General features: G+C 40.3%; 1 long non-coding RNA gene across 1 annotated transcript in view; it reads right to left on the minus strand.

Annotated features, from left to right (window-relative positions):
* Positions 1–1,944: 1,944 nt before the first annotated feature.
* Positions 1,945–12,569, minus strand: part of LOC308429441 — a 52,252-nt gene continuing 41,627 nt past the window's right edge. Inside the window, exons 2-3 of the long non-coding RNA XR_013975323.1 lie at positions 6,369–6,471; positions 1,945–2,275 (exon numbers count right to left, since the gene is read on the minus strand). This is a non-coding gene — a long non-coding RNA (uncharacterized lncRNA). The remainder of the gene's footprint in view (positions 2,276–6,368; positions 6,472–12,569) is intronic.

Raw genomic sequence — 12,569 nt, forward strand, 5'->3', positions numbered from 1 at the left:
CTTAGTGGCGGTATTTGTTTTTGAAACAAGATCTCACCACACTGCCCAGGCTGTTCATAAACCTAAGATACTCCTGCCTCACCTCCCAAGAGCTGGGGTCTTTGTTTCACCATGTCTAGTATAATTTGGCATGTCTTAGTCATACAGAGCATCACAGCAGAAAGAGTGTAGCAAAGTTGCCCACCTTTTGGCTAGGAAGCCAAGAGAATGTATGGAATGAAGAGCCAAGGCTAAGAAACAGACTTCAGAAGCTGGTATGTAAGAACCATGCTATCTGTGATCCATGCTATCTGTGATCCATGCTATCTGTGATCCATGCTATCTGGGCTCCATGCTATCTGTGATCCATGGTATCTGTGATCCATGCTATCTGGGATCCATGCTATCTGTGATCCATGCCCTATCTCTCAGTAGCATCACGTTTTAAGTTCATCAATGGATGAATCCATTCATTATGTGAGCCATCTCTCACTATTTGCATACCAATACTTAAGCCTTTGGAGGGGACAGATGACACTCAGACCAATAGGAGACCATTCAAGTTGTGTATTTTAGATGTGTGGTCATAGGGACTGAAACCAGACATTCACATATACTTAGCATATGCCCCACTACTGAACTCTCTCTATAGCTCAAACTTGGTTTACCAAGTTCCTGGGAACAGAAGATATAAGAAGACAATAAACTCCCAACACAATTGTTCCAAACTATGATTCTTTTTAAGGAATAATAAGTTTCTCGATGTTTTTGTTTTGTTTTGTTGTGGAGTAAAATGGCCAACTGCTTCTTTCTGATAAAACTTTAAGTCCCCTGTTCATTATACTATGGTTTTGTATATTAGTTCATGACAAAAATAAATAGGAATACGCCATGTAACCATTTCTAACTGTACACTTCAGTGGCACTAAGCACTCCCCAACACGATACAATTATTATTTCTTTTGATTTCCAAAGAAACTTCATCATTTCAAGTAGAAATGCTGTTCTCGTTAAGCAACTGCTCCACCCTAACTCTGCCCCACTCTATGCCCTAGAAATCTAGTGACACTCAGTGCCACATGAGTGTCATCATATACCATTTGTTTTTCTAAGTCTAGCTTATTTCATTTTCCAGTATTTTGACTGCTAGCCATGTATATCAGTTCTTAACTTATATTCATGGGTAAGTAATATTTCATGTGTAAGCAGATCACTGTCTTTCTTCATTTGATGATACTCAGATTGTTTCTTTCTTTTGTCTATTATCAACTATTCTGCTATGAATATTATATTGTTACTCTTCCACATTTTCATTTGTTGTAGTTGTTTTAAGACAGAATCTTCTTATACAGCTCTGGCTGGTGTTAAACCTCACAGACTTTCTTGCCTCTGCCTCTGCCTCTGCCTCCCCAGTGCTGGGATTAAAGGCACATACTCAGCCACATTTTATTTTCTTTTCTCTTTCCTTTTTCTTTCTGCCTGTTTTGGTTTTGTGTTGTCTTGTTTTCTTTTGTTTTGTGGGGCAAGGTTTCTCTGTGTGGTTTTGGCTGTCCTGGAACTTCATCTGTTGACTAGGCTGGCCTTGAATTCATGCAAATCTGCCTGCTCCTGCCTCCTGAGGGCTGGGATTAAAGGTGTACAGTCGGACTCCGTGGCTTTTCTGTGCCTTTATGGTTTTGCTTTGCTTTTACTTATGCTTAGTTTGGCTCTCACTTTTTGTTTTTCTTCATTTCTTTCTCTCTTTACAAACACACACACACACACACACACACACACACACACACACACGAGGTGGGGAGGAATGAGTGGAGGATGAGTGGGAAGCGGGTAGGGAGGACATGAGAGGAGTTGAAGAAGGAAAAGAATAAGAATATAATCAAAATATAGAAAAAAGGTTTTAAATAAAAATAGTATGTTTTTATTTTAAATATGTGTACATATGAGTACAGGTATTCTAGGGCGGGCTGTGAGCTGGTCAACATAGGTGCTCAGAGCTAAACTCGGTACTCTAACATTGGCTATCTCTCCAGAGCTTTACAAGTTAGTTTCTTACTTCCTTTGTAGCTCTTCCTCCTTCATTGTCCCCACCTGACTTCAGACCAGTAGTCATCTACTTTATCTTCAGTGAGGACCATTCAATGTGTTTGTTTGTTTTTTCCAAGTCAGGGCTTCTCTCTGTATTCCTGGTTGGCCTCCAGCTCACACAGCTGCCCCAGTGGCGTGCACCTCGACCTCCCGGCTATTCTCCAGTTAGAGTACTTTAGACAGTGGCGTCTTCTGCAGCAGGCTCGTAGTGCTGGAATTAGAGGCATGCAACGTAGCTTTCGGTATTTTAGGAATGAAATCATCTAATAAAAGTGGATGGGCTTCTCCATTTAGCAGAATTATTTTATCCTCCAGCTTTATTGTGTCAAATTTATATGGCATGTCTATAATTTCTATATTCATGGGTCCCATACTGAACAGTTTAGATGTTTCTGATTTGAGAAAGTAAGAATAAAGCTATGTAAATCACTTTATCAGAATGCAAAAGCCTGCATAAACAAATACTCTTTATTCTTGGGCAAATTCCTCAGAGAATAATGGCTGGGATCACATGGTTCATTTGGGTTTAAATATCTTGGGGTTGTGTTCATGTGTGTCTGTGCATCTGTGCATGGATGTGTACATACATACGAAGGCCAGAGGGTGATGTCACGTGCCCTTCTCAATCACTCCCCACTTTATTTATTTATTTTTGAGACAGTCTCTCCCTGAACCTGAAGCTCACAGTCTAGTTGGCCAGCTACTATGACCCCTGTATTTGTGCCCCCACCCCCGCCACACCCCACTCCAAACCCCCACCCCATGCTCTAGCAGGTAATACAGGTGTGTTGTTAGGCTGTATTTTGTGTGTGTGTGTTGTTTGTTGTTGTTTTGGTGTTGCTGTTGTTTGTTGTTTGAGACAAGGCTTCTCTGTGTTTAGCCTGGCTGTCCTGGGACTCGCTCGGAGATCTGCCTGCCTCTGCCTGCCATTGCCTCCCCAATGCTGGAATTAAAGATGTGTGTCACCATGCCTGGCTAAACATAGATCATACTTGTGTGGCAAATACATTTCTGACTCAGCCAACTCCTCAGGCCTATGACCAATTTCTTACATAATCAACAAGCTGTCTTGCAGAGTGATTTTAGAGTTTTGCATTTTTGTCAGCAGCAAACAGGCACTCCAGTTCTTCCACAAGGGTAACAAGATGCAATACAGACTTGGGCCTGGAAATGACTCCATTTGCTGTGTAAAGGCATCTGGTTGTGAGCTTGTCTCTCTGTGTGTACTTTAATGTGGGAATTCACACAATACAAAATTATCTATGTTAGGCTTATAGGTACAGCTTAATAGTAGAACACACATTTTAGCATGCACAATTCTCTGTTTGGACATGCAAGGTCACACAAAAACACACATGTACCCACAGGCAAAAATTAAGCAGACCATTTTAAAGAAAGCAAGTTAGTAGCATCTAGTACATTTATAATGTTATGAAATTGCAATCCTAATCACAAAACATTTTTGTTATGACATAGTTAAATATCATACCTACAAAACAGATGTTATTCCTTTTCCTAAGAATGAGAAATCACCAAACTGTTTTGTACTTATTCTGTATATTTCATATAAACGGAATCAACAAATCCAGCCTTTTCTGGTGGCTTCTTTCATTTAGCACCATGTCATCAGAGCTCCTTTGTATGCAGCACTCCTGAGCATCTCACCTCTGTCTGTCCATCCTCTTACTGAAGAAACCAGTGTGTCTGTTTTTCTTAGGCTATATTTGTGCACGTATTTAGAATAAAGCCTAAAGCCTCAAATGTTGGCAAGTAGTCCACCACAGAGCTGCAGAGCCCGTCATTTCACTGATACATTTTAATCAGCTTTCAAGCCAGCTCCCGAAGTTGTCCCATTTTGCATATTTACCAGTGTATATCAACATTCTAGTTGGTACACATTCCTACTGCATTCAGTGCTGACAACTTTTTAGTTTTAACAACTTTAATGAACATGAACATGGTCTCATTTTTAATTTTCCGTGAGACTAATTTTATGTTTACCCATGTATATAGCCTCTTTTGTGGTATGCCTAGGCAAAATTTCTGCCCATTTTTTATGCAACCCATTTTGTTCTGATTGGTGGATTGTGATGTGAGGTTCTTCTACATTCTATAAACAAGATCCTTTAGATGTCCACATGCAAATATTTCCTCTAATGCATATACTGAGATCATTTTCTTAAGAATTTTTCAAAGGCCAGATTGTTTTTAATTTTTAAGAAATTAATATACATTTTTCTTTTATGGCTTATCCTTTATTTTAATAAAGAATCATTTTTCCATCTGAAGGTTGCAAACTTGGATATTCATAGTTTAAACTTTAAGTCTGTGTTTTTCCTTTTATTAATTTTTGTTTGTTTTATGAGGAAAGATTCGTTGTAATCTATGCATATCCTTACTGAACTACTAGGCACCCTGGGTGGAACCTAATGCACATGACACATGTCACTAAAAACTGCCTGGCTTACTCTTGGTTTTGGTCTTTAATTTTCAGATTCATTTTAGAATCAAGCTACTATGCTCTCTCAAATTCCCCATTGGAATTTTGAGACTGTGTCTTTTATAGTGAGCAATTTGGTTAGAGATGATAGTTCAATAATTTTGAGTATTACAAACCATAAACATGGTGTAGCTGCTATTTTGGGTTATTTTTAAAATTCTGCTTATTCTCTCTTTAGCAGTACATATAGTAAAAAGCTGTGATCAAAGTTTTAAACTGTCCAGATAGAGAGCATGTGTTTCCCCCCTTATTCCCAAGTACTGTTTATCTAGTAACTTTAAGAACAACACTTGGGGTTAGTGCATAGCACATGCTCAGCATGCATCTGAGAGCTTGGGCTCAGCGCCCAGGACCTCCTGCCTGCAGCAAACACACACACATTAATTAATAGTTTACTACCAGTATATAAAAGTTGTAAATGACTTGTAAATCTCATTGCTGGATCCACTGTATAAATTATTTCATTTGTTATAGGATCTATTTTGTACATTCTTTAAGGTGCTTCTTTGTTTGAGACAGGGTCTCTCTGTGTGGCCCTGGCTGTCCTGAAACTCACTCTGTACACCAGGCTGCTCTCGAACTCACAGAGATCGGCCTGCCTCTGTCTCCCAAGTGCTGAGATTTGCAATACCACTACTTGGCATTCAGCAGTCAGTGTTACCTTTTCAGAGTCAGATATGATATTCGATTTTCTGGTCTCGATTGCCCATTGGATTTACTTTGTATGTTCTCATTATAGCTTCTGAAAACTAGGCCTGGATCTCACAGAGATGTAACGGCCTCTGCCTCCTGATTGCTGAGATTGAAGATGTGCGTCACCAGGCACCATAACATACCTTGTACTTTCTTTAAAACCGAAGTACTTAGCACTTAATATTTAAGGTAATTATTGATCTAATTAGATTCATTCAATTTTATCATTTGGTTCTAATTTTTAATTCTGTTGTAATTGTTCTTATTTCTCTTCTTACATAACTTTAAAAGATAATTCAAATATTTTTAGCATTTCATTTAAAAATTTTTATTGCTTCATTAACTATATTTCTTTGTATTATTTAGTAGTTTCTCTGCGATTATGATATATAACTCAGTCATTTTAAAAATTGAATGTGTTTGTGTGTATGATATATTTAAATATACATGTGTGTGTATGTGCACCACTTGTATGACTGGTGTCCATGAGGGTATCAGACCCTATGGACCCGGAGTTCTGGATGGCTGTCACCATTCTGTGGGTTCTGGGAACTGAACCTGGGTCCTCTGGAAGAACAGCCAGTGTTCTTAACCAGCAAGCCATCTCTCCAGCCACTGTGACTTGGTCTCAGAGTTCAACAGAACATTTTTTATGTAAAATGTCGACAGAGATCACGAAAGCATATAGATCTTCCTTACTTCCTCCCATACCCTATGTTTTCTTGTCATTTTTATAGAAGGTTTTTGTTGCTTGTTTGGTTTTGTTCAATCAGTTTTGTTTTTGGGTTTTTGTTTTGTTGTTTTGTCTGTTTGCTTCTTTTGTTTTTTGATACGGGATCTCTCTGTGCAGTCTTGGTTGTAATGGAACTCAATAATGTAGGCCAGGGTGGCCTCGAACCCACAGAACCTTCTGCCGCTGTCTCCTCGGTGCCAGAGTTAGAGGCATGCACCACTGCACACAGCTTTTTCTAACAATTTTATGTATTGTGTTATTATATATTTAGCCAATGACTACATTGAAAACTCTAGGGGACTATTATGCTTTAACCATACATCTTTTAATAGAACTTAGAAGGATAAAAATAGTGTTTTATTTTAAGCAGATATTTACCATGTCTGCTGACCTTCACTTGTTCCTGAGGATCCTCGAGTTCTGTTAGCGTCCTTTCCTCTTGTCAGGAGGAACTTCCATTATCACTTCTGGTAGCACAGGTCTACTGAAGACAAATGTCTCTTAGTTTTCCATTTATAAAGTTGTCTTTCACAAAAGAACAGACATAATATGCAGTCACTGATAATGGGATACTAACCACAGAAAGCTCTGAACACCCCAGAATCAACCCACAGACTGTCTGAAGATCAAGAAAAAAAAAAAGAATATATTTTAATTAAAATAGAACTGTATCACATCCCCCTTTCCTTCCTACAGCCCCTCCCAGTTTCTCTCCTATCTCCTCAAATTAATAACCTCTTTTCCTATATTATTGTTACATATATACATATGTGTATGTATAGGTACCCACAAATACTTAATTACAATCTTATAAAAAATAAATAAAAAAACAAGAAATGTAAATAAAGAGAATATCCAATAAAAACAAAAACAAAACAAAACAGAAAGTCTTAATTGTATTAATTCTGTTCTTACTCCTGTAGGATACTTCCACTGGACATGGAATCCATGCCTAACTTATCTACCATGGTAGCTTTTCAGATGACATTCTATTGTCTTCTGGCACCTATATTTTTCAGAGAAAAACAAACTGTTGGCATTTGAAGTATTAGTCTTTTGTATGAACAGCATTTCTTTGGTTTCCAGATTTCTTTGTGTCAGACGGTAATATTCCTAGTCTTTGCTTCCCAGGAATAGCCCTCCCAGTTCTAAACTGTACCTAAGCCGCCTCACCTTTCTGCCCTGTGTCTTGTCCACCAGGTAGATCCTCTACATCTGCCCACTGCCATCTACTTTCTTCTCTCGCCAGCTGTCTGTGTTAACGGTAGGAGCTGACCGACAAGTTAATTTTTCATAATTTACTTGGGTCCCTGAAGCTTCTTAGCAAGAGCAGCACTTGACACCCTGCCCACAATGTGCAGGTGGCCTTCCTAGGGCTCTCATTTGCTGTGAGCTACACATTTTGTTAAGAGGAACATAGTATCTTGTGTGTCTATTGGAAACTTACATTCAACACCCTTTCCTCTGTGACTTCCACTCAAATGGTTATTTTTATTACACTTACTTGGGGTCTTGTGGAGGTCAGAGGACTTTCCAGGTTCAGGGATTGAGGTACCATTAGGCTTGGTACTTAGGTGAAAGGTCTTAACCCCTGAACATCTCTCAGGTCACCAAAGCAGTTTCTACCAAAACACTTACTCCTCGTTTCTTTTAAAGATTGTTTAAGGTCTTTGTGTGTGTGTGTGTGTGTGTGTGTGTGTGTTGCCTGCATGCATGTGTACCACATGAGTGTAGTGTCCTTGGAAACTGGAAGAGGATCCTCTGGAACCAGAGTTTCAGATATTGTGAGTCATCATATGGGTGCTGGGAAATGCAACCAAGTTTTCTAGAAGAATATCCTGTGCTCTGAACCACTGAGCAAATCCCAATAAAAAGCATCCTAAAACTTTTAAATGAAGTAATTATTCCTAGTTCTGTGTTTTTTCTAAGATTTACTTTAATTGTGTGTATTTCTTATGTGTAAGATTTACATAATTGTGTGTGTATGGACATGTGTGTCAATGTAGCCATCAGACGGCCCTGGAGCTGAAGTTACAGGTGTTCGTGAGCTGCCACAATGGTGCTGGAATGCAACTCAGGTCTTCTGCAAGTATTCTTAACACAGGGCATCTTTCCAGCCCCTATGGATACATCCTCCTCCTGTATCTCTGTATTGATACTTAGTATTGGTTGCAAACAACAAAAAACGTCTCTGGTTCAACTAGAAAGCATTTGGTTCGTTTTTAAACCTTTAAGAATGATCAGATCCATTTGGAATGATAGAATTGGTAGCCTCGAGACCCTACTTATCCGGAAAGACAATTTCCGATGATAGGAAATTATGCTTGTTCTTGTCCTCTTTACCTTTGACCTGCCTCACCGGATCATCTGAAATCACACACACTATTATTCCAGCAGTGTTAGTGTGCTGCTAGGAACCGTGCTGAGGACTCACGTACACAGAGCGACCATGACATAAACTGCCCTAAATTCCTAGCCCACAAAACTTTGCTTTGTTTGTTTGTTTATCGAAACAGAGTTTCTCTGTCGCCATGAATGCTCTGGAACTCACCCTGTAGACCAGGCTGGCCTTGAATTTAAAGATCCACTGGCTTCTGCCTCCCAAGTGCTGGGATTAAAGGTGTGTGTCGCCGCCACCACCAACCAGCAAACTTCTTTTAGTAGAATAATCACTGTATAACTTGACATTTCAAAATAATTTTCAGTATCATTAATGTTGGAAGCATTCGAAGGTCCTTGCACCCACGGATCACAAGGGAAACCAGGAATGTTAATCACACAGGTGTGTCTCCTCAAAGGAGGAAATTCCTGTTTTTCCATCCAGGAGGCTGGGAATTGGAAGTGATTAACAGCTTGGTGATCTGTGCTTTCTACTGGTCAGGCCGTATCAAGCTTCCACAGCCATGACTTGGGGCATGGCTAGTCTAAATAACCCTTATGTTATCTGTACAGCCAGAGGCTTCCCCAAGCACCTATCACCAGGACTGAAAGTGGCCAATATCCCAAATGATCTTTACACTATCTAAATGACAGAGACTACGCCAGAGCCTTCCTAGGCCCTTAAGCTAGTACAGACAACCTATCTTCAGAACCCTTCTTGGCAGGAATGACACATGCCTTGAATTGAGTTTCAACATAATTATGCCTCCTTGTGCACTGGGGATTGTGTTACACCTGGAAATGTTTTTCCAAATTATACTGTTTTTAAATGTGTTGGCAATGAACCAACCTCCTGGCACCAGACTCTAGAAGTTTGAGTCAGCCTGCTGACCAAGCTGAACTGAGTCTTCATTTTCACCTCTTCAAGGTTCATTTTCCCTGCCTGCCGTGACACCTGCAGGGACACCTCACAATAATACACACGCATTAGTCAACTTTTCTTTCTTGTACCACTGTCTTAATTGCCTTGTGTATAAACCAAAACAGCAGCTAGTGATTTATCTGATACATTTTTAAAGCCTTTAAGAGGAAGGTTAATTTTCTTTTTTTCTTTCTTTTTTTCATCCACCAGTCCTATGGGTACAAAGTCCTTCAAATGCTCCCAACATCACTGTTATTGAAAATTATTTTGAGATGTCAAGTGGCGCAGTGAATATTCTACTAAAAAGGTTGTGCTTCCCTCCCCGCACATGCTGAGACAGCAGGCCTCCCTCCCTGCACATGCTGAGTCAGCAAGCCTCCGTCACTACACTGGTCTTTTTCATCGCCAGCTTCCCTTCCGTTGTCATAGTTCTACTCTGAACTACTCCCAAACAACATGGAGAAACTCATAGCTTCCTGACTCACTTTAAAATTTATTTCATCTTTTTATTGATGGATGGGAAACTGCCACAGTGAAGCTTGGAGGCCAGAGGACAGTTTGCTGGAACCTTCAGGTTTGGTGGCAGGTGCCTTTACCCGTTGGCCCCCCGAACCTAGGAACCAGATCAGCAATTTATAGCGATATTTCTCCTTAATTTTCATAGTCTGGTGTTTCAGAGATATGGCGACCTATAATGGTTTAGTGAGACATTTCCTTCTGATAGGTACGTGGTTTGTCTCCTCTCTAATGCTACTAACAACAGCATTATAAATGTCCTTGTGCATAAGTGATTATAAATATTTTCAAATTATTTGTATTTTCTTCATAAGATAGAAGCATTGGACCCCTGGAGCTAGAGTTCCAGGTGATTTGGAACCACCCAATGTAGTGGAGTCAACCTCAGATTCCCTACAATAACAGCAAGTACCTTAACCAGTGAGATGTCTCTCCAGCCTCTAATTTTTTATACTCTTGAAAACTGAACTGTAGTTTTCTTATCTTTTCAAGAAGACATTTGATTATGGATGAGAGTTACACGTCTCTGTGGGCATAAGGAAATGCATTTAGATTGCATTAGAGATCACATTGGTAGGGCTACAGTGAAATGATTAAGTAGGTCCAGGTGTATATTGCCAAGCGGAGGACCTGAGTCTGATCCCTGAGACCCACATATTGGACGAAGAGCACAAACTTCTTCAAGTTGCCCTCTGACCTCTACATGTACGCTGTGGTGCCCTGCCTGCCACTAATCAAATAAACATAAAAAAGGAAAGAAAGAAATCACATTGGCAGTAGTAGGTTCTCCTCTGGGTTCTATGGCCTTATCAGCCGTGGAACAAAGTGGAGAGTTATAGCACCAGGCATGAATTCCCTCCTACTGAGCAGGTCTTAAGTCCAATTAGCTGTTGGCTACCCACAGGTAGAAGTGTTACTTACTAGTGCACTATATGAGAATCTCTTGCCAGACCAGGTGCTGTTGTGACTCATGGGCTCTACAGCTGGTCTACTTGTGACTGTTTTTTCTTGTCACCTTGCATAGCATTTCCTGATACTACGAGAGGCAGTCCTCAGGGAGGAGTCTTCCAGGCCATTGACCGTGGGTTCCTCAAGCTTAACTGGTGCATCTGCCTTACAGCCCCTATACCTAAGGCTCAGGGACAATCACTCATGAGGGGATGAAACCACTGTAAGAGTCAAAGGACCACAACACTTATGAGTTAGTGTCTTCTTGACTTGAAAGAGAAGCTGCAGCCATTAAATCTCAACATTATAATTACATAAGCAAGACCTTCATAATGATGCCACCAGCTGATAAGCCACAGTGGATGAGAGAAATTTCACAAAGCCCCACCCCTAGATGAAGAGCTATAATCAATAAGTGGTTGCTGAGTGAGAGAGAATCGGTCTGGACAAGGACAAACTCCCTGACTGGTTATCCCATCGCAATTGGTCACTCTTTAGCACATGTGAGCAACACTAATTTGACTCAATAGATCATAGTTTCTCTCTCTTTCTGTCTCTGTCTGTCTGCCTCCCTCCCATGTGTGTGTGGGTCTGTCTGTCTGTCTGTGAACAAAGATACTGACTGTCTAGAACTCAGTTAACAAGCAGTTACTAGCTTCCTGGTAAGGGTGCTGGGAACTGAACTCAAGTCTTCTGGAAGAGTTGTATGCCTTTTTAACTGCTGAGTCTTGGCTCCAGTCTGTTTTGTTTTGATTTTGTTTTTGGAAGTTAGGGTTTCACCCTGTGGCTCTGGCTGTCCTGGAACTCACTTTATAGACCAGGCTAGCCTCAAAGTGACAAAGATCTGCCTGCCTCTAAAGGCATGCACCACTATACCCAGCCCAACATTACTCTTATGTTCAGGATTGCCTTGGGCTTGGGGGACCCTTTGGTGATTTTGAATAAACTTTAGGACTGTTTTTCATACATTTGCATTGATGGTATTACATTGAATGTACAGAATGCTTTTGATAACATAGTTACGTTCACAGTATTAATTCTGTTGTGTGAGCTCCCAATTTGAGTATTCCCTTTAGTTCCTTGCTTCGGAGTTTTAATTGTAGAAGTCTCTGGTTTTCTCGCTTAGGTTATACCTGTTTTTTCTTGTCCTGAGGCTACTGTGAACAGTGTTTTCTGACCATTCTCCCTTTTCTCAGTACGTTTGTTGTTGGTACACAGAAAACTAATGATTTTTTTGTATATTGATATTATAACCTGTTACTTTGCTAAAAGTTTATTAGATCTAATAACTCACTAGTGAAATGTTTTTGCTTTTGTGAGACTCAATATCATGTAGCTGAGGTTGGCCTCATGCCGTGTATGCAAAGATAACCTTGGTCTTTGTTACTACAGCTTATGTGTTGGAATCGAGCCCTGTGCCACCATTCCAGCTAGTGCATGTTACGGATCAATCCCAGGGCCTAGTGCATGCTAGGCAGAGTTCCAGGAAGAAAGTTACATCTGTAATCTCTGGTAGAGATTGCAGAGTTCTGAAGTACAGGATCATATCATTTTCAAGCACAGAGAATTTGACTTCTCATGGGTGTCAGTTTTATGTCCTTCCTTCCCTGATTGCTTTGCTCTGCCTAACAATTCAACAATATCAAGACTCCCAAATGTTTTGTTTGTTTGTTTGTTTTTGAAAGGGGCATTTTATGTAACCTGTCCTGGATCTCACTGTGTAGACCAGGCTGGCTTTGAACACACAAAGATCCACCTGCCTAGCAAGAAAGAAAGTGCTACCCATCCCGGCTCAGAGGCCAGCTCTTGCCGAG

The sequence above is a fragment of the Micromys minutus genome, assembly GCF_963924665.1.
Source record: "Micromys minutus genome assembly, chromosome: 13".
In the NCBI taxonomy this organism is placed as follows: domain Eukaryota; kingdom Metazoa; phylum Chordata; class Mammalia; order Rodentia; family Muridae; genus Micromys; species Micromys minutus.